Source organism: Orycteropus afer, unplaced genomic scaffold, assembly GCF_000298275.1.
Source record: "Orycteropus afer afer isolate SDZICR_OR568_19922 unplaced genomic scaffold, OryAfe1.0 scaffold00259, whole genome shotgun sequence".
NCBI lineage: Eukaryota > Metazoa > Chordata > Mammalia > Tubulidentata > Orycteropodidae > Orycteropus > Orycteropus afer.
This window is the reverse complement of record NW_006921846.1, coordinates 845,983-846,706: the sequence shown is the minus strand read 5'-3', so window position 1 is coordinate 846,706 and position 724 is coordinate 845,983.

The window sequence follows — 724 nt, the reverse complement described above, 5'->3', positions numbered from 1 at the left end:
AGTAACTGAATATATGCCCCAGCAATATTTAAAGCAAGCTTCTATTTATTTCTTAAAAAATATAAATTTTAAATTATCAATTTGATTCATGATTTTATAGGCAATTTGGATAACACTAAAAAAGTGGAAAAAAAAAAGAAGGAAAAGAAAAGAAACACAAACAAATAATCAAAGATCACTGTAAACATTTTGTATATTTCTTTCCAGTCATTTTATCTGTATAACACACTTTTATATAATTAAAATTTACATGACAAATAGAAAAATGTATGTTAATATGCATATATCATATGTATATTCACATACCTACATAATTTTGTGCCTTTCTTTTTTCTCTAAAATTTCTAAGTGTTTGCTCATGTATCCAAAATAATCTACATGCATGAATTTAAATGTGTGCCTAACATTGTAGATAATTAAGTTAATTAATGTATTACTACCACAGTCCTACTAGTTGACATTCTTCTGGAAGTAATTTTACCCAGAGTAAAAAAAAAATATACGTGAGATTTTGTTTCCCATATTAGGAATACTATAGCCTAGACTAAAGCCACAACAAAATGTGGGGTGCTGATAGGTTTAATTCACAGCTAAATAACTCCAGTTTTAACATGATCCTCTACTTGTTTTTGTTGTTGTTATGTGCCATTGAGTCAGACCTGACTCATAGTGACTCCTCCTTGGGTTGCCGAGGCAGTATCACTACGGAAGTAGAGTGCCCCAT